General features: G+C 37.8%; 1 protein-coding gene and 1 pseudogene across 2 annotated transcripts in view; both read left to right on the top strand.

The window, feature by feature from the left end:
* The window catches only part of SCAF8 (SR-related CTD associated factor 8), a 145137-nt gene that overhangs the window by 64352 nt on the left and 54220 nt on the right, over window positions 1-26565 (top strand). Inside the window, exon 21 of one of the 2 annotated variants that reach the window (XM_072333794.1) lies at window positions 21276-22423. The exons of the other annotated variant lie outside the window; for it this stretch is intronic. The gene's annotated coding sequence lies outside the window, so the exon portion shown is untranslated. Of the gene's footprint in view, window positions 1-21275; window positions 22424-26565 lie in introns of those variants that run through there. 2 annotated transcript variants of the gene reach the window in all.
* On the top strand, window positions 8459-8577 carry LOC140250843 (5S ribosomal RNA; annotated as a pseudogene).

Raw genomic sequence — 26565 nt, 5'->3', positions numbered from 1 at the left:
AAAAGAGCTTTTACCCAAAATTGTCTGTTCTTTTACTGGGTGCTTGGATTTTAGGTGCTTTGTAGATTAGTCACAGTGATGATTTGGATCCTGTCAACTTTTAAATATGATTTCTCTATATTTATATAGAATATATAATTGCTCTCAATGAGATCTGTTTTCTTTTTAGAGTAACATTCATGGGCTCGTACATAGGTAACATAATGCATATGATCATTCCCTGGCTACTATACAGGAGTGCTTTACCCCAGTGAATCATACAATCACAGAATGGTTTGAGTTGGAAGGGATTTCGAAGCCCACCAATTCCCACCTCCCTGCCAGCGGCAGGGCTGCCACCCACCTGATCAGGCTGCCCAGGGCTCTGTCCAACCTGGCCTTGAACACCTGCAGTGAAGTACTGATAAAACTTGTTTCCAGAATAGGACCACTGAAATGCATTCATGTGTTTTTGATGTTTCTGGATAACAGAACTCTGGCAGGTGAGAGTTTCAGCAGATCCTTTGTTGTTAGACAGTTTGTGTTGTATTGCCCATGGTGTACAAAGGCAGCGTGCCAGCAGGAATCCCTCTTCATACCCTCTTTCTCTGACAGTGACTCCTCTTTCTCTTCATTCACCTCATGGCGCCTTGCCCTTCCCAGGTAGCTGATGTAGCACAGTGCATCTTTTGGCATCTTGATGTCGTTGTTTCCCACCAAGTGCAGCAAATCAGAAATGGGAAAGTAGCTGCCTTTCTTACATCCTCGCCTATACACCAATCCCCTGCCATTAGTCCTGTGAGACCTACTATGATTGCTTCAAAAAACTGAACAATATTTGGTCATTTATAGGATCAAGTCTAATGAATAAGAAAAGATGGACCTTTGGCTTTAACACATTTGCTTCAAGTTGATAGTATTTATTTTACTACACCCATCATCAGAAAGATTTCTTCACAAAGGCCTTGCCTTTATGCATCCTGTTTAGCAGGTCACTTATTACAATAGTGAATATACCAAATAACATGAAAATTATATATATTTGTATTCGTATTCAGTAGTAACATTCAATACTGAGTGTATTGGATGCATAAGCATATTTTATATATAGCTTCAAGGGCTATATATAGCATAAAAAGAATCTTCATAAGTTAGGAACAAATAGGGCCGCTTAAGTGCCACAACTAACTTAATTTCTTTAGTATCTAAGCTAAAGGCAGGAAGAAAATAGTACATAGCTTATTGTTAATTTTAAGATACATTTATCATTAATCTAATATAGTTGCATAATCCTGCTTCGAGAGAGTTTCCATACCACAGAAGAGTATTTTTATCCTCTTTTTTTCTGGATTTAAGTTTATGTCTAGATATTGGCATTTCTAATGCTTGACTGTTAGAACAGTTGCATATGAATTAACCCATTAACACTATTTAGCTTTATTTCATATTAATGTTTTTCTGCTTTGTAATTTCTTCTATTAGTCTTTTATTTTTATTTGTTTTCCCCAAAGCATCTTATTTTTTCAAGATCTTGTTAGAATCAAGTTCATTGTATCAAACACAACTTCTTTTCTTCTTATTTCTAACAGGCCAAGCTCCATTCTAGATACATTATAAATTAATAAAGATTCCTACTTAGGACCTCAAAACTTAAAATAAATAAATAAGTAAATATTTTCTTTAAATTATCTTGTAAGATAATCTTCCATCATACCTGTAGTGGAAATGCTAAGCCACAGCTTGAAGCAGTGATGGAGCACCTGGTGGGAAGGTAGGACCAACCCCAGGGAGCTCAGGTGGATGCATTGCACCTGAATGGTCAGAAGGGGTGGAGCCAAGATACACCCCCTTCCCAGACCTCATTTAAGGGCTGGCAGTGGAGGTGAGGGTTTCTTGTTGGAGATCCCTGCCTACCCAAGGCCTCTTAAGGGTAAGCAGATCTTTTTTCCCTTTGTTTCTATGTCTATGGCTGCTGCATTTGGGTGCATCCTTGCTTGCTACAGTTTAGGACTATGTTACTATGCTGTCGCTGCTGCACTTTCAATTGTTACAATTGCTATTGAGTGTTTTTTATTTGTTTTGAAGCTTTTAAGTGAAGATAGAAACCCAAAACTGTTACTACCCCAAAGACCTCCTCTTTTGCATTTGCAGAGATCATCCCTATACTCTTTCTCTCATGCCACAGGTGATTGGCATGATGTTGGAAAAGTAGGAAAGACTTAATCCAGATCTAGAGTACATTGTTTTTAGTAACTAGTCTAGACTTAAGATTTGAAATTTCTTGAGTTTGCTGGAGAAATGATAATTTGCCTTTAAAGGAACAAGTGATTTGAAGCCTACTTTGCCTTATAAAACATTTTGTTCATAATGAAACTCTTATTAGTGTAGTTTGGTTTAGCTAAGAATTACTGTTCCAACTATTATCTATATGTTGGTTTTCCTCAGTCTGGTGACACCTTCAAACATAGGAGTTCAATGTTTTGCTTAAGCTTTTTTATAATGCTTTATACTCAATGCATCAAAAGCAACTGCAGGTTTATGTCTAGAATGTTGAAATGTGAAAGCAAATGCCAGAGAACCTGTGATTTTTGTGCAATAACCCTCATTATGAGTGTCTAATTTCTTTAATGAGAACCTTGGCAGTTCTTCTCTGAAATTCCTGTTCTTTTTGTTTTTTCTCCATGTTGCATTGAATAACTTCTTGCTCTGCTCTGGAAGGAGGTAATTGTAATATTTTCTCTAGCTACAGAGCAAGGATTAAAATATGATTTTGCTTTGATCTAGAACAAGTAAAGGAGTTTCTGGTTTTACATCTCTTTGGGATTTTATTTTAAATGCACTTTCAGCTTTTACATAGGCATGAATAAATTGTTAAATACAGATTCATTAAGTTAGGATAATGTGGTAGGTCCAGAATTAGTATCTTCTGGATAGGTCTTAGTGTGTGTAAAACAAAGGATAGAAGCTGTCTCAGGCAATGCTCCATATTCTTGTATGTATGCCTTTGCTTCTTGTGCTCCCTTTCTGTCTTGCTGCCATATTAGTGAGGGGTGTCAATGCTGTAACATCTCCTGTGGCCCTATTCTCCTATGGGAGTTTGTTGTCTTTAGTTCTCTTGTAGAAGCCTCTTGTTTCCCAGCTTTCATATTTTCAAGTGAACAGCTACACTGCTCCTGTTGGTACAGAAAAACAGCAGAATTGCAATGACCTGTAGTTGGAGAAAAAACAAGCAGAGTGAGTAGCGATGCACAGCAGCAACTCATGTAGTAGGGATATGTAAATGCTGGTTTGTACAGCACTTGGTGCAATAAGGAGATGGAGGGGCAATAATTTTTTCTGACTTTTTTTGTTGATTGGGTTGGGTTTTTGTTAGTTTATTATGGGTGCTTTGTTGTTATTGTTTATAATGTCTTTCTTTATATGACTGATGAAAGAATGGCTATGCCAAAGAAAACAGTGTTTCTTATGTAAAGCAAAAGACAAAATTCAGTATGTAGGGAACATGAATGCAAGCAGTGGTTTTGTTAGCTGTTTGAGCATTCTTTACAGATAATGACTGTTCATAGATTCAAAGGGTTAGAACTAAACATAACTAAAATTTTTCACCTGGAATGAGATACATAGTACTTATGTTCACATCATCATGTTATCAACAATCCACCCTATTCTGCTTATCCACAAGCTGAAGCACCTTTAGCAAAGCACCAGCCAGCTGATGTTTCCCAAATGTGTTTCTTTGAAACACAAAATGTCAGACAGGTTCCGCTGAGAAACATCTCTCCAGGCACCTTGTCAAGTCTTGAAAAAAATGAGTTGCAGATCAGCATGGGGGTGCCAAAAAGAGCATTGTACCAGCCCAGGCAGAGGAAGTTCTGAGAGCAAGGGGTTGCTTTGCACTAGGCAACATCAAGGCATCATCACACTGTGTTTGTGGATCTTGCACTGGGGAGCAGAGAACAACCTGTTTTGGGTTTTCATGGTTCCCTATTTTTACTCTGGATGTGTTCTATTTCCCTAAAAAATACTTATTAGGTATATGCTAAATACGTGATAAAAGACACAGATAGAAGCATTAACTAACAGTAATTTATAGGTCAATATGGAGAGCTAGCTTTGATTATGTTAGAAATTCTTGTGCATACTGGAAGAAAGCAGCTGCTGGAAAGCAGAGCACTGACAGTTAAAAAAGCCAGACTGTTCTGGGGAACAAATGGCTTGTGTAAAGGAGCACAGCAGGCATGTGATGGAGTAAAAGTCTTTTGAGTCTTGGGAGTTTGGCATAAGATCATAAGGGGATCTTAAGCTGCTAGTAGCTGGACTGGTAAGATGTCTACCTCACTTGTTTTTCAAATTCCCAACTGATGTTAAATGATGTGCCCAAGGAGCTGCATCTGAACTATTGTATGAAGGTCCGTGCCATGCTGTACTCATTTTAAGACAGTACAAAGACAGATGTAACTTAACAGTAGAAAAACAATATACTGTCCAGCATATAAACGTGTAGATAGGCAAATAACCTTGTTGTAGAATTTAGCCAGAATGAAATGTCTGTGGTTTGTCTTGAATCTCTTCTATTAAAGATGAAAATATTAGACTATTCCTTGTCGGGGGACAGGATTGATGAATTTAAGAAAACTCATGCTTAGTTCCTGCCACTTCAAATGATACTGTCATTCTAGAGCAGATATAATGGTCTTTCATTTCATCTTATGCATAAACTATTGGCAGATGTGATGGATTTCATCTTGGAAGCTATTGATTCTACAGTTGCTTTGTGAGTTTAAGGTTTCAATAATGACCATCTGAATGCAATGACTAAAAATTGTTTAAATATACTGAATTTCACTCCCTTCTTACCTTCTTTTGGTCAGTTTTATTTAATCCTTGACAATTTTCAGGACTCAGCCCAGCACATTTGAGAAGACTAGAGGGCAAAGCTGACAAAAAGATGCAAAAAAAACAAACAAAAAAAACCCTTTAGAATATGCACATTGGAGTTGTGATATAATGCAAGACTACTCACTGAGACATTCAGTAGTGCTGTCACAAAAGTGGTTTTGATTTTTCATTACTACATTGAAAAGTAAATTGAACTTATCATCTCCCTGATTCTGTTGTTTGTTTTATCTATCTTTTTATTATTAATACTAAATTTTAGAATTTGATCTTTGATCTGAGAAAGTAATGTGATGAGACGAGTTAGTTTAGAGTAGCTGGAGTTCTTAGTGTGCTTAAGTTTAAGCACAGATGAGTGCAGTTTCAGCACACTCTAAGTGAAAAGGGATAAATAACAAATACAGAGAAACAGACTGTGAACAACATTTAAATTGAAGATTAGTTTAAAAACAATACTTATGTAAGCTCAGTTGCTCACTTGATATTAGCATGACTGACAAAACTGGCAAGTTTCAAAGTCTAATGATGTTAAAATGCATTATGTTGGTCTTCTTGCTCAGTTCATGTTTCTGTCTGCCAGCTGTCTTTTTTCTGACATTATGGTTTAAGTTAGATGAGCTCATGAGAGTTTGTCACTGTTGTTTTTCTAATGAAACCATCTTTTTCTATGATCAAATGTGCAATACTATCCAGAAAGAAAAGCATTTTGTGAAATCTGGTTCATTTCCAAAGTTTCATATTTAAAGAAAGTTGGAAAACATTATACAGAAACTACTTTCCCACCAGTTAGCTCTTCTTTAATAGCATTAGCTTTGGCAAATTTCAAAATATTTCACATGAAGGAGTTTCATCCCCTAAAATATTCTAAGTGATCTTTCACATATTATTCCTTGATATTCTCCCTCTTTCTATCTGCTGTCAGAAACACTTAATTCAGGATATTTTTGATGGAATCAGAAGTCAGACTTCTCATTAGGATTGAAAGATACGATATCTTCTTTGACTTTCAGTTAGGTTTTCATAAAGCAGATATATACTTCCCAGATTGCAAGATATCTAACTGTGATGCATTTTAGTGTTGTTTAATTCACGTGTGTTAAAACGTGTTTTAATGCCTGTAGATGTGAGTTAATAAGTCTGGGTGCTGTCTGAGTAAATATCTTGGTACCAGACTCCCAGAAGTTTCATTGATGGTATTCGTAGTGACTGACAGCATTTGGTAGGTATAAGTAGGTTTTCATTCTAATCCGTCTCTGTACCTGCTTTTATTTTGTTTTATGTGACCTTTGAAACATTACTATTGAATTACTGAATAATTTAAACAAAAGACAACAAACTAAGACATGATTTATAAGAAGTTGCTTTACAAAAATAAAGCCATACTTTGCCTCCAAAAATCAATGTGTCATCACATTAAAGAGGATTCCTCTGCCACAATTATTTTTATGCTGCAGGATATGAAAATGCCACTTTATTCTTTGTACTTGAAAAAAATCTTTGCTCCAACACAGGAAGCAAATGCTACTGTCACGATCAGATTTATTTAGCTTATAATTGTATACCCATGAGCAGTAATCAGTTACAAAACATAGCAATCTGACCTTTGGTACTAACAACAAAGTAGATAGATTTCAGTCTCAGAGGTTATGCAAGTCCATTGTTCCCTTTCCCATGACATATCTGTTCATCCTGTGTTGTAAAGAGCAGAGTATGAAAGCACTGGTTTTCAAAGACACAAAATTTGTTCCCTGGTAAATTCTGAAGGAAATGTACCTGGGAAATCAGATTTTTGAACTGAAGTGTTTATTAGTTCTTGGTAGGTGTGTTGAAATTGGCCTGTCCCAAATTAGATTATTCTGGGGGAAAGTCATCGTGTGTGTTCTTATAAGTACTTGCTCAATTTTTAATGTTGGAATTTCCTGTCTCCTCCCCAAAAGTACAGCCTCTTGTTCATGCAAATTTCATTTTATTATAGAAATACTTTTTTTTTTTTTTTTTTTTTTTTTTTCCTCAAGGCACTTAATCCCGTACTTAACTTTTTGTACCAGAGTTTATTTTAAATCCTGAGAGACTGTCTTTAGAACATACATTGGTAGTTACACAAATATGCTGCTTCATCTTTCTGGCCTTCTCGCTCAGATATTTCTAAGATAAAATGTAAAGTGACAGAATACAGAATCTTATGGAAACAGTTAAACAATTGTGCCTGCTGAATTCCTGCAAATCTCTTATTCCTTCCAGTTTTGCAGTGGTCAGAAGAAAGTAGTGTTACCTTCCAGAAACCTTTCATTCCTCATTGGATTTCCATTTTTTTTTTCCTTCTTACTGTTTCTAATCTCTGGAGTATTTTGACAAACTTGCTTCTTGTTCTGTGCTCTTCTCTTCCCATTCCTGATAAGAAGCACCTCCCATTTTATGAAGGGGACTCAATCTCAGATTGCTTAACATCCGTGTCTTGGTTTTTCCTGTATGATAGAGGAATAATGACAGGTTTGGTTGTGCATTGTTTTTTGTTGTTGTTGTTGTTTTTTGTTTGTTTTTGTTTTTGTTTGTTTGTTTTTGTTTTGTTTTTTTTTCCTCCAGTTCTTTCTCTTATCTGTATTCATTGTGGTCTCTTGGCTAAGGAACTCTTTTACGTGTGTTTGTTTGGTTTCATAATAGAAGTACTTGAAACAAAACTGGGCCCTACTGGTAATAGAAATTTTGTAATACTTTCCAAGTTTAAGATCCTGTATCCTATCAGGGAGATTTTGGCTGAACTGTTTCAGAAAGGCAAAGATGCTTTTCTTTAGTTTGTGAAGACAGGCTCTATTCTGTCCTTGGAAGCAATTCCTTTCTGTGTCCTCAGTCCCTAGCTAGCCTGCTTTCTTTAGTGTTTATGGCACTATATGTTTCTGTAGTAATTACTCAATTTGCAGCAGTATAAAGTGGGTGTATAGTCAACAGATATACAGAAAGGTGTTGTCAGATTGGTATCTATAGGTCATAAAGCTAGAAGGATCATTGTGTTGGAAAGGGATAATTGGGAACAAATGGAAAATGCTCACCTGTGTAGGCTCACAAAGAAAACTCCAAGAGGAGCGATCTCCAGAAAAAGATTCTTTCTCAGTGACAGCCCTTAAGTGGGATCTAGGAGAGGTGCAGCCAGGCTCCCCCCCTGCTGGTCATACAGCTGAATTGCCTTCACCTGTGTTCCCACAGCTGACTCAGTGCTTGCCTTAGGTGATCAATCAGAGGTTCAGACTGTGATTCAACAGTTCCCATACAGTGGGCATCTATCAGAAAGGAATATTTACTACATTGTAGTACCTAGCTGGTGCCCATACTCAGTAGAGGGCCTAAATTAGATTCCCAACAGGGCAATTTTACAAAATGCAGAAAAACTGACGTTTTTTGTAAGTTGCTATTGCCCACTTTGGTGACATCGTTTTATAGGCAATTCATTTTCTTCATAGATGATCACTACTTGTGTAGGTGCAGTCTGCAAAGGCTCTGGAGTGGCTGAGTGTCATGGTTTTGTGCTGTCAATATTCTACATCATGACATCATGTGCGGTATGAATCATTAACTGAGGGTACAAATAGTGGTAAACTGTTTAACCCTGGTAACGCCCGATCTTGTCTGATCTCGGAAGCTAAGCAGGGTCGGGCCTGGTTAGTACTTGGATGGGAGACCTCCTGGGAGTACCGGGTGCTGAAGGCTTAAACAGTTTACCACTATTTGTACCCTCAGTTAATGATTCATACCGCACATGATGTCATGATGTAGAATATTGACAGCACAAAACCATGACACTGAGGAATCAAAGCAGAAACTCCATCTAATGAATGTGTTGCTCTCTTGGGCATTTCCAGATCCTGCAAGTTCGTTCCCCAGAAATTCTTCAGGGTGAAAATAATTGTTTTATTTAAATGTATTGTAAAGGTCTTCAGGCAAACAGATATTGATGTTACCTTGACACATTCGAAAAGATATGAAGAATAATCAGAACACTCCATTGCAAACATTTCTGTACCAGTATTCTATAATTTCTTTTATATATATATATTTATTACCCTGCAAGGGCTACTTAAACATGCAAATCTGAGTTTCTGTAAACTGTATGTCTCCTTAGTTGTCTATATTTGTAAATAAAGCTAATGTAATTACATTAACTTTACATCCTATCAAGAAAATCATGTAAATCATCATTAAAAATGGTTTAAGTATGGACTTTTCATTTGAAGCTGATGAACTTTTTCAGAAAGCTGTTAAGCTTGACGTAAAAGTAGAAAGAGCAATTGAATAACTGCCAGAATCAGTTAAATTAAATCTGTCCATGAATTTGATTTTTCCAGAACTATAGTTTGTGTTGTCACAAGTTCCAGCGCATTATCCAGTCTTTATAGATTGTCCTATAATCTGTGTTCAAGTTGTCAAGCATAATCATGGACTGTAATAGTGGTCTTTTGATGTTTTTTTTTTTTGTTTTGTTTTTTTTTTTTATGGAAGGTTGTATATTTTTATAGTTTTCTATAGGTTAACATGTTTAAGGCTAAAACACTGACAAGACATCATGGAAGTGTCTACTATGTCTGTCCACCATGTCTGCCTGCCTACACTGTAGCAGTTACTGGAAAAATGGAATTATCACTCCCATTTTTAAGAAAGGTAGAAAAGAAGGGCCAGGAAACTACAGACCAGTAAGCTTCTATGCTTAAAAGATCATGGAATAGATCCTTCTATAATCTATTTAAGGCATGTGCAAGATGAGGAAGTTGTCTGAGATGACCAACGTGGCTGGATAGTCACAGCTAGAGGGTTATGATCAACAGCTGTATGTCCAGGTAGAGGCCAGTAATGAGTGGCATCTTCCAGGAGTCCATATTGGGACCAGCACTTTTCAACATCTGTATCACTGACTAGAATAGTGGGATTGTGTGCGCCATCAGCAAGTCTGATGACACCAATCTAAGTAGTGCAGTTGGTACAGTGGGAGGAGAGAGTGCCATCCAAAAGGACCTGGACAAACTTGAATAAATAGACCTGATGAGATTGAACAGGGCTAGGTCTACACTTGGATCTTGGCAATTCTAGATATGTTTGCAGAGTGGGAGAAGAATTCATTGAGAGCAACCCTGCAGAGTAAAGCTTTGGAGTTTTGGTGGATGAAAAGCTTGGTATGGGCCAGCAGTGTGTGCATGCAGCCCAGAAGGCCAACAGTGTCCTGGGCTGCATCCAAAGAGGGGTGGCTGCAGGGTGTAGGAGGTGGTTGTCTCCCTTTGCTCTGCCCTTGTAAGGTCCTATCAGTAGTGCTGTGTCCAGGCCTAGGGTTCCCAGCTCAAGTGCTACATACATAAAAGTTTTCAAAGGGCTGGAGCGCCTCTCCTATGAGAAAGGGCTGAGGGAGCTGGGCTTGGTTAGCTTGGAGAAGAGAAGACTCTGGGAAGACTTTGTTGTGGCTTTCCAGTACTTAAAGGGAACTTACACATGGGAGAGTGAGACCATTTATTTATTTATTTATTACATAGTCTCCTGACAGGACAAGAGGGAATAGTTTTAAAATAAAATGTGGATATTTCAGTTAGATGTTAGGGAGAAATTCTTTACTCAGAGAATGGTGGAGTACTGGCACAGGCTGCCTAGAGAAGCTGCGGATGCCCTATCCCTGGAAACATTTAGGGTCAAATTAGATGGGGTCCTGGGCAGCCTGAGCTGGTGGATGGCAACCCTGCTCATGGCAGAGGAGTTAAAACTAGATCTTGTAAGATCTATTCCAACTCAAGCCATGCTATGATTCTATGAATAGTTAGCCTTCTGCAGGGGTAATTGTCTTTGTTAGGAAGTTTTTCTCATTGTCTGACTTAAATCTCCACAACCATATATTAAGTAATTTCCATTGTGCATGATGGACATGGGGAACAATTAGTCACTATTGACTTTTCATACCAAACGTTTGCATAGGTGAAATATGTTATCTCAGTCCCTAGACTAAACAGTCTTTCAACCTTTCCTTGTTTTATGTACATTATATATATATATATATATATATTGTATCTTTCATCTGGACTGCCTTCATTGGTTTTCTTCAACTGACAGCACTGTAGGCAGAACTGGACATAGTCATGCAGCCTGAGCTTTGCCACTGCTGATAGGGGACGAATAATTCTTCAATTTGTGTATATCATTATAATGAATATATAATAAGACTGTTTTTTTTTTGTTGTTTGTTTGTTTTCTGCAACTGCATATCATCTTGATTTACAATTTGATATATACCAATACTACCCCTCCACAGGTCTCTTCTGCAGTACTGTCTCCTTTCTATATCTGTGCCACTGACATTAGCCTTCAACAGTAATCTGTTTAAAAACAGTTTATATGGATTCAGTGCATTAACTTCAGAACAATTGTCTGAATTACTGCAATTGTGGTGAATCCTAATCCTGTTCTGTAAGCTGTTCTCAACATTACCGTATTTTATATCTCATCTGATTTTAAGCATCTTTTTTATTGTTGAAGATTCTCAAAGATGCTAAGCATCAGAATTATGACTGGCCTCTTCTGAGAAACTTGCTGAAAATGAATGGTTGAACATCTCAACCATCTTTCCTTGGTTGTGCTCCCATCTCAGATAAACAGTGTAGAGCACTTGAACTTCCTTTTGTTTGTAGACTATGTGGACATATAACATCCCAAGGTAACTGACATCTCAGCCACAAAAGGCAACACAAAAAATGCAGTGTTCATGGCAGAGTTTTTCCATCCATAAAGTTAGGGAAGATGGTCTTTGTAGTTATCTTCACTCCTTGAAAGTAGTCCATGGGGTATTTTCCTGAGCTAATGAATGAATTCTTTCTGCGAAGTAATTGCAAATGAAAAAAATAGCGTCTCTGATCATGGCGCCTGCCATTGTTTTAAAGCTTAATCCACAGCTTTATAAAATACCTCTGGAGTAAAATTCCTGAAGGAACTACACTGATGATGTGCCTCTTTGCTTTAATGGCAACCAGAAACAGATGAGTTATAACCAGCTCTGCCCTTTCTATTGTGACAGACAGACCTCATGCAGAGTAATTAATATAATCACCTAAAGCTGATGGGGGTGGGGGGTGGGGAAGCAACAACAAAGCTAAGGCTCATGGATACTTCTAAAGAACCTGTGAATGAAAAATGAGAGATGAACAAGATAAATCAAGTATTGATAGAAAAGACAATGTGAGTATTGGTCTCAGACTGAAAACTGTTTGATCTGTCTGTTACTGGCTGAACTGCAACACTACATCTACAGCCTTTATTTTTTTGGGAAAGGATAAACCCAGTTTAGCTCTTTGAGGATGTTTCTTCTTTTCTTTCTTGGAAGTGGTCTGAAACAGTTAGTTCAGACCTCTCCAAGTGGATGGCAAATAACCACGTTTTAGTTAAACAAACTTTGTTTATAGCCTTTTCTTACCCTGCTATCGGTGCTATTTCAGTAGCTCTCTGGGTAAGAATAGCATTTTTCCTTTCTTCAGAGGCTCCAAATATTAAAGTTGCTTTAAGGTAGTGGTTTTGGATTCAGTTTGTATTCATCCTCATCGGTTATATATCATATATATATATTATATAATGCCCATAATTTAAGAGTCCACATAGAAAACAAAACATTTATTATATTCTGAGGCATTTCCAAGAAGTGAATAGCTATGATTAACTGAATAGGCCATTAGCTACTGCTATTACTCTGCTCAAATGCAGCTGAAATAGCATTTCTTCAGTGGTAAAAATATTTGGCAGCACTGTACTTGAAAATATATATATATATATATATATATACCAAAAACAAAACAAAAAGTCCTCAGACCTTTCTAAATAACATTTCTGGAAAGTCATCTACATCCTTAGGCATCTCCAAATAAATTTTATTTAGAAACACCAGACCAAATTTTCCTAGGTTGTATCTGTCCATGAAATATGACTATATAATGTGGCTGCGTATTCTATTTCATCAATCTTATTTGAACATATGTGGAAATTCAATAATTAAAGTAGCTATGGTGATAAAGTTTTTTTTTTTTGGGGGGGGGGGGGGGTGGGGGGGGTGGGGGGTTCTAAGCCTTCTTACTCAAGTATTCCATTATACTATATATGATTTTTTTCTGGTCTAGTATTTGTTCTCTGCAGTACATATGTTTTTCCAACTACTTATATCACTGAAGAATCATGTATTGCAAGTAGAGAAATAAAATATATTCTTGTTCAACTTGCAGCTGTAGAATTTCTAACAAAATACTGATAGCAAAACTTTGCTATTAATGATGTGAGTCAAAGAGTGTGACCTAACGGCTAGTCAAGTGTATTGCTGCTTTTTTACTTCTGTTTGTTTTTTTTTTTAATGCTCTTTTGGCATTTAAATAGTTGTTCCTTTTGAGTATATCTTAAGTACCTTCTGCTGTGGTGCCCTGTCTTATTTACTAAAAGCTTTGAATATAGTACAGGAATTTCCCTTTGTGAATTTGTCAAAATTGTTGTTCCAAAGACAAAGCAATGTGTCTTCAGGGTAAAAGAAGGGTCTCCAAATTATTTTTTGAATTGAATGTTCTTGACAGCTTAATCTGACTGGAGACTGAAAATCTCTGAAGTTTCTTTGTCTTCCTCTATCTCAAACAGCTTCTTAATGTATCTTCATTCTTGGAATGTCTGATCTCTTCAGAAATGCTGGTGATAGTTACAGTTAGAGAAGATGATAATAATTAGCAAGAACCTTTCTGGATTATGTCCTTTGAAAAAATCATACAATTCCTGTTCACCACTGTTGCTCTCTGGAGATCACTGGCATCTGGAGCTGGCTGCACTTTTCTGCTACTGGAAGTTGATAGATGACTTTCTGTAGATTGGGTGGTCTGTGCTGGAGCTGGGGAACAAAGATCCTAACTCTAGTGATAGTCTATTTATGAGAAAATGCTAATCTCTGCACAATTAACATTGAATTTGACCTCAATTTTCCTGTTTCTCAAAAAACTTTCTACAACCATCTCCCTACAGTAGCATGTTTTTAAACAGTTAAATATTTTTAAGTGACTAATATAGAATGCCCCAAAACACTGAAACTTGACATGATTTCAAAAGTGAGCATATACAGAAAGCATCATTTTGAGGTCAATGGCATCAAGCAATTGCCATTATTTAAGATCAGATCGAAGGCTTTTTTAGTCAGATCTAACAGATTAGCAGTGATAGAGATGTTCCTATTTTGACAGGAAGAGTGCCATGGTCTGTGTTTTAGAAGAGAAGGTTGAGCTTGGTATCTGATAAAAGTGAGTTAATAATGATCTGAAGAAAATGTTCTACAGAAGGATTATCACCACCTTATTTAGCACTGGACTGATTTACCATCAATACAGAAACATTTGTAGACGAACAAAAGTATGGGACTAAGAAACATTCTATTTATATAATTTATAAATTTATATTAAAGGTTCCAGAAGTATATTTAACGCCAGACCCCATAAGGCAGCACTGCAATTGTTGACTTTCTGATCTGCTAAGGGTGCAGAGAAGCCACAAGTAATGACTAGTCATCCCTTGTACCTTCAGTAAAGTTATGTATGTCATTATCTAAAGCTATTTCTTTTAAGCAATTGAAGTTTAAATATATCTGACATTTCTCAAGCAATTTTCAGTATATTTAAAAAAAAAAATCTATTTTCTGTTCACTTTAACAAAGAAATGTGATTTCTGCAATTACCTGTTGGAGATAGCAAAGTAAGGAAAAAACAGAGCATGTTTATTAGTTGTGGGATGTCTCTGAGCTGTAGATGTAATATAGCTGAGTAAAAGATAAATGCTATCTTAGAGCATACCATGTAAGGTGTTTTCAGTAGATGCACTGAAGTTGTCAGTGCTTTTATAGAAGGTATTTGTAGGCTATATGTAGTAAGGACATTTCATAATAATTGAATATTTATTGAATATTCAATATTTCAATTGAATAACTGAATCAAACTGGAATGGATATAGAGACAAGCTGTTTGTAAAGAATAGAAAAACCTAAAAAGCTAAAGCACCTGAATAGGTATTGTCTTATTTATATCTATCTATAAATATAAACAATGAGTTTCTGAAAGAGTCAGGAAAAAAATGAGATACAGCTTGGTCAGTTAATGGAAAGGAACCTAAGTCTTGTGTTCCCATGTGTGGTACCCATCCTGCTCCAACTAACAAGGGTCTACAATTTTGCATGCTCCTTAGATTGCCCTGGGGAATGAGGAGTTCTCATCGAAATGGGAGCCTCTTCTTGTATCCTTCATCCTTATCCTCTCATACAGGCTGAGAACCAACTCAATCAGCCTTTCCCTTCAGCATTTCAGGTCAACCCAAAAGATTTGTCCAAACTGCCACCTCACTGCTTGTGAATGTGTCCCTGCCTCCAGGCAGAGTAAAAGCATCCCTGTAGCCAGGCCTAATAGCAGGAATTAAGGCTCTTCTTTCTTGCACCTCAGTGTGTTCTTTTGCAGTTTCCAGCTCTCACGCCCTGCTGTACCATATCCATGCCTGTTAGCGCTGCTGAGTGCAGACCAAGCATATTGCCCCCTGTGTCAGGAACTGTCTCCCTGTCACAGTTCAGTCCTGTAGCCACGTAGCTGTACTGCAGCAGTAATGTAGATCCTTGTCTCTCCCTCACAGTACTTCTGAGCAAGGTAACTGCTTCAGCCTGCAGATCTGGCAGGCAGCAGATCCAGATGTTCCTTGTCCTGCACATGTCAAACAAGCAAAAAGTCATGTCTCCAAAATTTACAAGACTGGCTTTAAAGATCTTGAGAAATATTAAGATTAATGCTCTGCAAAACCCTTTTATTTTGGTTTCTGTTTCTCTCAGTTTCTTCTGAACCTATCACAAGAGACAAAGTCATATTATGCACCTTTCAGTTTTGTCTATAAGCACACAAAAGTAAGCTAAAAGATGAAAACAGAGATAGTCACGTGAGAATCTCTCTTCAGCGAGTGATGCTTTACAGAAATAAATCACACCATGGGACACAGGAGAAAACCTCTAGAGTTCACAAAGCCATATTTGATAGAGTCAAGAGCTGTGTTTGTCCAGAGATGGTGAAATTCCTCTCTATTGCAGCACTCACTCAAGCCCATAGAAAGATGTAGGGTGCCCAGCTGCATTTTGGAGAGCTAGCACTTGGGACCCTGTCATTTCTGGGCTATGAATGTGGTATGCCACTGGGCTGTTCATTTCTAACTTTTCCTTTTATGATGTTAAGACTTTTAGATGTACTTCTGCCTGATATTTTTCTGTTAATTTAAGGAATCAGCTATGGGAATTTTTGTGTAATGTAAGTACAGAAATGCTACAGTATTTCAGATATTGAAGGTCACTATTCATTTTACATGTTGATTGAATTGCCTAAATCACCATCATAATTTTAAAACATCCTGTTTAGATATGATATCAAAATAGGCAACATGATGTGATGTTCCAAATCTTGGTGTTATCTTGATAGTCTTCTCTAACATATTAGAGATGGATGCTTCATAGTTTAATTCACGTACATAGTCATCAGCATTTCTGTATTATAAGGGTTATTACATTAAGCATCAAGAATATTGAGGTATTTCATTATTGGTAGTTTACTTTCTAAACCATAAAATTTTCACTGAAATTTGAAGTCAGTTAAAGCCCATATGTTTCATGGTGCTTGCTAACTTCAATAAAACTTTTGAATTTACTATTAATTAATTCACCATTTGGTAACTTTAGGCTTAATTACACTGTCAGTAATTTTCCCTCTGTCAATCAGTGTGCTAATGCTACGCTTCTGGAATTTCTCTCATTCCTTTCTATTGCAAAAGTGGGTGAGACTCTCATCTCATGCAAAACACCTACACTGAAGACCCGACTGCTTTGTTCCTGCAGTACAAAGAGAGCTCTCAGCAGGGCAGGGTCACCCACACACCTCTGTGGCTGCCTCCTGACTTTTACATTTGGCACTTCAAGTGTGAGACAAATCCTTGTCCCTAGGTGCCCAACACTGTGTGGCTGTAGGCAGCTCTTGCTGGCTGTGTGACATTTGTCATGGTGTGCTGCATGTGCAGACATGCAAGTACTATTAAAGGTGCACTGATGACGTGGAAAACCTTTAGGTTATCTAAAATGGCATGAGACATCTGTGATTAGACAACTGAGTCCCATCCTTAGAAAAATAACCCCAGTGAAGTGAATCAACCCCCATTACATATGACTAGATTAGTTCCTTTGTGCATAATTTCACGTAAGGGGAGAGATCTTGTGTTTATCAAAACTGCATCTCTGTATGCAACTTCTGCCATCACTGGGAAGTAGCAGTCCTTCAAAATAAATAAATAAATAAAAATACACTGGATGTTTTAAGAATATCCCTCAGGATATTTGACTGCTGTAGGATTATAGCAGAAGAATTGTCCTTATTTCCAGAATAGACGATTTCAAGTGACAACAGTATTGGTGCACTGGCTTTGCCTCTCTTGTCCTTGTATGCACTTTTGATGTCTGCCTGATGTTCCCAAAATTGACTGTGCCCATTCACTCATTCCCTGGGGTCTGTAAGCATTTGTGATGCTAATGCCTGTAAGTGGACACCTCTTCACTTCATCTGTTGTCCCCATAGTATCATCAGATCCACATTTTTAGGTTGGGAAGCCCATTCAGGTGACCTTACTCTATGGGTCTTGGAGGAGCAAGGCATCCTGTCCATGTAGTAGAGCTCAGGACTCTTCAAAGCACATCAAGATCCACACATTCTCATAGGGATGGGATGCTACAGCCACCATGTTAAGTAGTGCAGTCACATTTCTCTGCCAAGACATGATTGTATCATAATACCAGAGCTTAGAAAGCAGGGCTCACCACTTAGCAGTTCATAGACGGTTACGACAGTCTTTTATTAGAAAGATCACTGTGACACATACAACTTTGCAAATCATCAGAGTGCCATCTTTGCATGTAGCAGCTTGTTCAGCAGCAATCTCTTCCAGCTGTACTTCAGATAGAGAGATGTCTTTCTTTCACTTTCACCAATACCAAAAGTCTCAATCTAAGGAAAGGTAGGAAATTCTAGCTCTGACTCTAACAAAATGAGGAAAGTAATTTTAGCATCTAGGTGCCTACAGTACTGGTAAAGTCTCCTACATCTTTATTATTTAAAACCCCTGAAGCTACTCTCATCTTAGAGAAGTGAAGACATCTGGTTAATATCAGTCTCAGGACTTCTGACTTCCCATAAGGGGCAGAGATTATTGTGAGAACCTTCCCCTGCCCTGACAGTCAGACAGCAGCTGTACATTACTGCTGGTGCTGGGTCAGGCAGGCAGAGCCATCCCTCCTCACACTGTCTTCTTTTTCACTGAAGAAAATAAAAAAACATTTTTATGTTTTATATGTGCTATTGTCTTTCTGTAATCACTTATTTTTCAGAGTCAGTTTTTTCTCTTCCTGGAAATGTCATAAAGTAGAGCCCAAATGCCAAATCAAATGAAATGTCTTGTAACTTAATAGTTGGTTTTGTGTTGTATTTAGATTTGTATTTCAACTTCTGCTAGCTTCCAATGTTTCCAGTTCAGAACTGAAAATACCACGTTTCATATCACTGTGAAAGATCCAAGGGATCTGGCTTCACTTCAGGGAGAAAGCTCACTGTTGTGAGTGGCTCAATGTAAATAGAATATGGCATAGAATTAGAAATAGGAAAAAAATATGGCAAATGACCCATATTAGGTAGGAAGAGTGATCTGTGCCTCCTGTATCTGGGCAGTTGTTGGGTGTTTCCATCAAGGGCAACATAGGTGGAAATCCACTTTTCCATGAAAAGTGTTAGTGTCTGGTTCGGTGGATGTACATGTGCTGTGTTCAGTATGTTTCTGGTCAAGAACTCATGCAAGATAAATAGTAATTTTGCAACTTGGTATTTCTGATGCTATACAAGTAATTTATTTTCAATGGAATGATTGTTGTGATATATCTTTGCTGTTTTCTAAGTGATGGTTCCTATTGAAGAAAAAACAGTTTTAAGAGGATGACAGAGTTTCATTAAGCCCTAATTGAACAATATAGCAATAGAGCACATTCTTCATGAAAGTAGTGATATGGATGTACAATCAGTTATTAGCGAGATTGTGTTTTCAGTTGAATTTTTTCTACATAATGCTTTCATTCCTAAAGAGTATGCAATACTTAATTTTAAAAGATTTAACAATATTGCTTGCTTTATTTGAACAAGGCTGTATGGCAATATATTTTAGTTGTTTATATGCTCGTGTGTTCTAGGGAAACTGAGCTAGAATAAATTATTGTGAAGTGAGTGCATAAATAATTTGGAAACCGTGTGCAGAGAGTAGTTTGCAATGATATACCACTACATGCTGTTCTGCAAACATTTTAACTCATTCTGATACTACTCAGTATTCTCTCAGATAATGTGAATGAAAGGCCAGAAAGCAGGTTTAATAAATGTATAGACTAGAACAAGTGTGCTAAAGCAAGGATTAGGGCAGAAAATGATAAAGTGTTGGAGTAGCCTAGAAAATACTGTATTTCCAGCAGTTGAATTACAGACTAGAGAAGCATATAAATAGGTAGGCATTATCAGCTGCAACATATACCCATGGGAAATAAGTGGCCAGGCAGCAGTGTTGCAGAGGACAGTTATAATGATCCTGAGCTGAACATGTGCCAGTGATATCATGCTACTGCAAACTGCAACCAAGGCCAACGATGTTGTGGACATACGAATGGGAATAAATAAAGCACATAACATAGTTGTTTTAATTGGTACTAATAAGGCCTCAGTGCTTTACCAAGCTGCGGGAACTGCTGCTCAAATAGGATCTAATTCAGCCAGAGAGCATTAAGGAGAGGCCAATGAGCCTAGTCAAAGATCTAAAACACATGGGTCATTAGGGGAAGTCTGAAGGATTGTTTAGTCTAGAAACAGGAAGATGGAAGGAAGATGTGATAGCAGCCTTTGTATAGGAATAGCTGTCTCTGAAGAGGAAAGGATATAACTGATGGCAGTTAAATGCTGTTGGTATGGAAAAAGAATAATAGAGTTAAATCATAGCAAGGATGATCTAATGTAAGCACCAGGGGAAAAAAAAAAAAAAAAAAAAAAAAAAGAAAAAACAAAACTGAGTGGCAAGGAATAGAGAAGGAATAGAGGAGCTCAGGAATAGTTTGCTTAGTGGGAATTCATAGAATCTTCAGCCTTGCAGAAGTTTAAAAGTAGGTCAGACATCAGCAGACATGGCTTAGGTCAGAGCTGGCTGAAGTGATCCTATCAAATTAGCCCTGCTCCTTTACTGATTTCTGTGTATGTGAAAATGATGAAAGTAATAACTGTACATTGAAGAAGTATTTTGGATGTCTCCAGAATTTCAGAATATGTAAAATAATTCAGGAATTTACTGCATGCCTTCTATATTTACATTAGATTGAAGCAGTTAAACTTTTTTCTAATTCTGCCCATGTCAGTATTGATTGAAATTAACTACTGTCTGATGGGTTTGTGAATGGTCTTTGTGAAATAAGCTGATAGATTCAGTCAGATTCCTGTGGTAGCATACAAAACATTTAATTGTATCCATGTGAAAGGTCAATCCTTAGTCTCATTGTAGCAAATGGAAAAATAAAAGAATAGATATTACCCAAAGAGTCAAAGAATCGCCCTCCCAGGATACCTCTGTCTCTATCCTGAAGCAACTATATATTGCAGAGGTATGCCTGGTCTTTCTTTTTCTCAGGCTGTGATACTAAAGGTTTGGTTTTTAGAAAGCCAAGGTGTATGGATTTCATAGAGGACTATCTGGATAAAATGTGATTGACAGGAAATCAGAGTAGAATATCCAGTGTTCTTTCCTGAGCCACAACTCTGAGAAGCCCCCTGAATGCACTGTTTATGAAATACTCATAAACAAATAATAGTTGCTGTAAATGCATAACAGACATGAGCAATATGTGTCAGAGATAGTTATATACCAGGTTTAGGTAAGTCACTTATTAATCTGTAGGATTCCTACTTGTTTTTAATAGTACTCTGAATTATTTACACTGTATCAGTGTGCATAAAGATAATACAGCACTTTTGATGAGGAACCCTGCTACATTATATCCCAATGAAGATTTTAAAAGATACTAGACAATGAAAGGTAAAATTAATAATGCTTTTAAAATAGTTGAGTGCTTAATTCTGGCTAATAGTTTAGGAACCACCTGGCTAAGACACCTTTTTCCCCTCAGAAACATCCCGTAGGTAACAGATGGCAAACCTCATCGGAAAACTGTTATTTATGAAAATCTGCTATTGCCAAGTAAAAACCAGTCTCATTTACAGGACTTTTTAGAAGTTGGAATTAAACTCCAGCACCCAGTGATGACTAGTTATTGTTCCTTTTGTCAACAGGCAAGATGAAGGAAGTTCTGGCAGCTTACCATGCCCCTGGCTCTGCAGAATTAAGCGAGACGTGCGCCCATGTTCTAGCATGCATCACATCGCCTCTCGGGTCTGAAGTGCCAGAAGGATCCCAGCGCTGCAGACTGAGACGGCTCTGAGCACCTCAGTACCCCGTTTCTGACAGAACCCAGGGATGGCAAACTTACATACCAGTATTACCTGTCTGGCGCAGGTTTAATTTTATAAATTATAGCCATAAACTCTATGAGTTTCTAGACCATATTTGTGCTGTTGAGGATGATCTACTCAGATGAACAGTTTTGCATCCATCGGAGAGAAAGGTTCTTCTGCTGGACCAGAAGACAACATTATTGTAACTAATACGAGTTGTAGCATCTCCTAGTACAAATAATTGAAGAACAGGTTGCAAGAATATCCTCTAGGGAATAAGACATGCTTTGTTTTGGTCTACAGGTTTTAAAAATGCTGTTTTGTTTTGTTTTTTTAAAGGTAACCACTTTTACATAACACTATGTGTGCAGTCTACGTGCGGCTCTTCACTGTGGCTATCTGTATTCCAGAGATTTTTATTTACTTGTCAGACACCCGGACCTTTTTTAGATTTGTGATGAATCCTTAAATTATGTATCCTTAAGTATCATGAAAAGCTAGAAAGGAAAAGTTTCAGGGCTTTTATTTGACTCAGTGTCTCCACTTAGTCCCTGTGAGTGTCTTGAATGGCGGAGGAAAGGGCGCAAAGTAGGAAAACAATACAAAAAAGGAATAACACATCCTGGGCTTGGTGTTTGTTTTGGCATATCAGAACATCAAATAACTAAGGAGAGTGAAACAGCAATTTATCTGAGCCCTCACATGGAAGGTTGGTATTTTGGGGGGAAGTACTTGCTAATTTTGTCTCCAAAATAGCTACAGAAAAGGAGTATGTAAATGCCCCAACATAAGTGAAAAGGACATACTTGCCATTCCTCTATTTATTTTTGCTCTTTCAAAAAATCTAAGTGCCAGTTATTTGGAATGCTGTAGTCTGTGGTCTCTTTACATTTGTTTAGTGAGATCCTTTCAGTGAGATCATTCCCATTACAGTGTAACTGCATGGTGACCACAGCTTTGGGCCTGTATAATAAAGATCTGAATTCAAATTTTTGTTTCTGATCATTTTCTCTACTTTTATGTCATATCTGTGAAGTGTTTGATTGGAATCAAACTTACTGCTGATCGCTGTTTAGATTGGGCAAAAAAAAATTAAAGAGGCAAGTATTTGTATGGTTGGATCCTACTTCTCCTTTGTATTGTTATTTACACCAGCTTAAAATGCAGAGGGATAGAAAATGAGAGCAAATCAATAGTGATGCTTAAATTCGATTTGTACACAGGGCCCCAGGGTGATGAGGAAACCAGCCTCTTCACATTCTGGATTTATGGCCATAGTAGAGTACTTGAAATACGGTGTCTATTAATTAGTTAACCTGGAAGGTTAGAGGAGGGAAGAGCTTCAGAAATGATGAGTCTAAGGTGGCTTTGGTTTGCTCGGTGTGTTATGTATTGTGCTGAGCATATGCACATCCGAGTGTAAAAGTCTATAGATCCCTTTTCTTTTCTCTTCCTTAATTTTCTTCTTTGAAGACAAAAATTTAAACTTTAAAAATGTTCTTCACATAGTGAAGTTTATGATAAGCAAAAGCTGTTCATTGCATTAGGAAAGTTAACGATGTCCTGATAAAGTGACCTCCCCACACTGCATATTTGTGCAGGATTTTGTCCTGCTGAAGGTGTACACTTCATAGCAGTGCAAGTAAGTGTGAGTGGGGTAAGACTGCAGCTTCTCCTTTTAAGGGTAAGCTGATCCATGGCTGTGGTCCTGCCCAAAGGAGGCAGTTCTGTCCCACCATCCTGCCCATTGCGCCTTCCTACCGCCTCCCTTCCAGTGGTATGGACAGCTGCTCATAGATGATGTGTAGCAACACCAGGGTGGTGTAAATCTCCTGTGCTAGCAGATCTTTAGCTATTAATGAGGTGTATGGACAGCTGGGCCCACCAACTATAGATGCTTGAGCATGTCCATGACACCATTTGAATGTGAATGCCAAAACTAACTCCCTCAGGAGCAGGGCAAGTGTCAGAGAAACTTACTTTTGTCTGTGCCATGCCAGGAGCTGTTGGAAGCCTGGCTGCTCCATTGATGAACTTTTCCAATGAGATGTATGGCTGCTGCCCATCTGTTGAAGGAGGGGATTTTAAAATAGAAACAAAGCAAAGCAGACCAGGCAAACCTCCTTGCACTCTGGTAAGGGCAGAGGTTGGGCTTTTTGTTCTTGAAATGAATCCCCTTTTCAGAAGCTTTCCCCAGCATCTGGACAAGCCCTTCTTTGTTAAGAGGACATGAATATGGAGAGACATCCAGTGCATTCATCTCTTCAGTCAGCTTCAAAGGGAAAAGTTTCTGAAGTCATTGTTTCCTGTCAATTTAAAACTTTTGAATAATGGTAGTTGTGGCTTTACAAACCATATTAGCTGACTTTGATGGGTTGGATCAATTCAATATTTGCACAGTAGAACAAGTACTTAATGTGGACTATGTGGCTTAGTAGACAAGTGTTGGTTCCTGTGACTGTGTTTAATGTGTGAATATACAGCTGTCATTTAAATAGGATGGTCTTAAGTCATTTCCTCAGCAAACTATAATACATTCCAAGAATAAGAAAAGATGTCCAGAGCCCAGGGCTGAAAGAAATAATAGTTGTCCGGAGTTTTGGGGGTAATAAGCATCTTAGAAACAGTTGACTCTTTAGGTCACAGAGATGATGACAAAGTATGACCCGAGTGTCCTTGCAAAGAATACCAAATCTTACACGCAGCTGCAGTTCTGTTCCTGCTGCCAATCTGTGCTGCTCTGGTAGTACAAACTTTTACAACTATCAGTTTTGTTTAGATATTTTCAAGTTACATTCACTTGTTTTTGGACCGTGTACATACATGCTGCTGCTGATTCATATTAATACAAAGAGAACCCCCAATATATGCTATTAGTTTGTTTATTTGTTAGTCATTATCTCAAAAGAAAGCCCAAATTTTTGAGAAAACATGATCTTATTTATGGAATCATAGAATTGCTCAGGCTGGAAAAGACCTTTAAGAACATCAAGTCCAACCATAACCTAACCAAACTACCTGGAATCTAACAACCCTCTGCTAAATCATATTCATTATATTGTCTTAAATTTAATTTCTCTATCATGACCTCCATGTAGAAATCACCAAATAATTTTCAAATACTAAATAGAGCAGTTTCACAAAGATTTCAGGTAGCATACATTTATGGCTTTAGTTTTTATTCTAATAAGCCAAGTCATCACAGAGCTAGGTAATTTCGCTGATACTTTGCAAGAAGTTGCTACACTGTGTTGACTTAAATCAGACGAAATTAATGATTACATTGTAAAAAAACCCAACCTCTATAAAAGTCTCTATTACCATCTTTCTCACTTAGGGTGGTGTTTTTCTTTGGTGGCGTTTTCCTATACCATAAGGAGAGCCCCTTCTGTCAACAGCTTAACTTCACCTCATTTTCTCCAAGAGCTCCACACCATGTCCCCTCTCCAACATGAAAGAAATGGGCTGTGTAACTCCATAGGATAATCTTTGCTTCCTCCTGGGAGCAGCTGTGAATAGCCCTTCTCATACTTCATGCTGGATATGTTCTTGGTCAATTTCAAGGCTCTCTTCTTCTCCAGCTTGGCTGGAACATATCCTTCTTAATGATAAATTATGCTCTTGAGGTCATGTCTGTTTCTCAGGTAGTTTTTGCTGATAAAGTCAGAGGGAGAGTGCATGCTCCTGGATACATTATAGAGAGGAAGGATTTTTGTTCTGTGTCACTGAATACTATGTAGGACCCTCCATAGGTGACCAGTGTGCAGCTGCTCCAAGCATCAGATGCAAGTTGCAGAGTTATTGAAATACTCTCTGTTGTGAGTTTATTTCAAATATATGATTGCTATATTTTCCTATATGCTGGCGAAGAGTTGGAAGTTGAACAAGCAGAATGATGCTTATGTAGGTTTGCAGTCAATCCAGCTGAGAAAATATGCTCTGTATGAAGAATTTGCACACAGTTACTCAGGTAAAAGAGGAAAGATAGTCAGGCGCTGTCTCAAAAAATGAGGTCAAACAATGGACTGGCTGATCTGCGTTCTGGGGAGGATCAAAAAGGCCTCAAACCCAACCATCTATTCTAATCCCAGAACACCATTTATAGTTTATCACCCTAAATTTACTCCAGTATTCACTAACTACATATGCATAAGATTGTTCACACTCAGTCTGTGGGGGAAGCTGAAAGCGTGGGGCTCCAAATGCCAAATTGTGTCAGAAAAACAATTCTGGTTGTGCTTGTGACAGTCAGCCAAACAACTATGTTTTCCTTAAAACCCCGCAATATCTGAACAAAGTAAAACCAACTCTTACTTAATATTAAAGCTTCCAATGAAATCCAATTAAACTAGAATACCATATATTAAATACCTGAATCTGTACCACCCAGAGCCTTCAGTAAAATCCTGGAAGGTAGCCAAAGCCAGAAAAGCCATAATTTTCATAGCCTGTTTATGCATTTGTATACAAGATGTTTTGTTCATAAAAGCAGGGCCTTAAACAATATGTGAGATCCAGATTGGATTTCAATCAGCCATCTTGTCTGCCTGTAAAGTGCACAAAGGGCTGTTTCTCAGCTATTCAGCAATGCTGTTAGCAAAGGATAGCATTGCTTACAGAACAGCAAAAGTTGCAATGCAGTTACAACAGGAACAGCATGGAACTGCTTAGTACTTTGACAGTTTCATAAGATAATGATATTCATTACTACTCCAGCTACATTTCCTTCATAGTTTTACAACTGACTTCTGCAGGAAATAGCAGAGCAGCGATTGATCATTAACAGCAATCCACCCCATCTCTGCTCCATGCCAGAATGCTAGATTTCCCAAACAGATTGTGAAGTGTATAGTCAGAGATGGGACTTCTGTGCTGTCATTGTTGTTTTCTGTGTTTGTTTTTAAGATCTTCCAACATGTGGATAGTGAAGTTTTCTCCTTGTTAGTAGGCATAAATGAGAAGCATTGGGAAAACACCAAACAAGATGCATTAGATAAATCAGATCATTCGGTGCTGTGGCAGAGGCAAGGAGTAGATTTGTTCTGTAATGTATTGCTTTCCAGATCCTGGAATCTGCTTGCCTAGAAATACCTTGTTAGATTTTCCCATAAGAGTGTGAAGTACTTAC

Source organism: Excalfactoria chinensis, chromosome 3, assembly GCF_039878825.1.
Source record: "Excalfactoria chinensis isolate bCotChi1 chromosome 3, bCotChi1.hap2, whole genome shotgun sequence".
Taxonomy (NCBI): Eukaryota; Metazoa; Chordata; class Aves; order Galliformes; family Phasianidae; genus Excalfactoria; species Excalfactoria chinensis.
Note: the sequence above shows the minus strand (reverse complement) of the source record. Positions and strands in the feature narration are given on the sequence as shown.